The sequence below is a fragment of the Rhagoletis pomonella genome, unplaced genomic scaffold (genome assembly GCF_013731165.1).
Source record: "Rhagoletis pomonella isolate Grant_MI unplaced genomic scaffold, Rhpom_1.0 Rhpom_scaffold_00010, whole genome shotgun sequence".
NCBI lineage: Eukaryota > Metazoa > Arthropoda > Insecta > Diptera > Tephritidae > Rhagoletis > Rhagoletis pomonella.
Window position 1 is genome coordinate 21282679 of NW_023458564.1, and position 917 is coordinate 21283595.

Consider the following 917-nt stretch of genomic DNA (forward strand, 5'->3'; position numbering starts at 1 on the left):
CTAAATTCAAAATATCAAAATGTAGAAAAGTTTAAACATGTATGTATGTATATGCGAAATTCCTTAAAATAAATAAATTTGTATATATGCATATATACGAGTACATAAATAAATTGTAATATATTGAATTTTAAGTCAAAGGAACGCTATGCCGTTTACGACCCTCCTACCTTCCTTCCCTCCTCCCGAAGAGTCGCTCTATGTATACATAGTTGCCTCAAAGCTCGCGGGGAGCATTGGGTGAGGTGTATACTCCCATCATCTGGGAATTTCCCTTAGCTTTCGTCTTTCGGACCACTGTAGTGTTTTTCAGGCGGAACTGATGGCAATCAACAGGGCCACGAAGCTGGTATAGTGTGATAAGATACCCCAAGTTGATATCTTTATCTTCACTGATAGCCAGGCGGCAATAAAATCCCTCACGAAGCAGTCGACAATTTCCATGGTAACCATTAAATAACGCGCATCTCTTAACGAGATGGTTGACACATTTCGCCCCGAGGTGATATGGGTTCCGGGGCACTGCGACATCGAGGAAAATTGTAAGGCAGACGAACTGGCGTGATTGGCACAAAACTTCGTTTTGAGAATATAAACGATGAAATTGGAATACCCTTACAAACTTGTAAGCTACTTATCTCCGAGAGGCTTACTAAAGTAGAGAATGACAGATAAAATGACGAAATTGTGACCGGTGCTCAGTGCTAAACGCACTAGCTTACTACTGAGCCTTAATTAGCACAATATTGGATTATTAGTATCTGTCATATAGACAGAAAGCAACGTTGATCCGGATTAACGGCGCAATTGATCTGATCTAAATTTTTCCTCGACAGACGGCCCACGGTCCCACAGCCAGTTGAATATTCATTTAATTTTGTTTATTGATTTAATTATAACTTCTATATTTTTTGAGT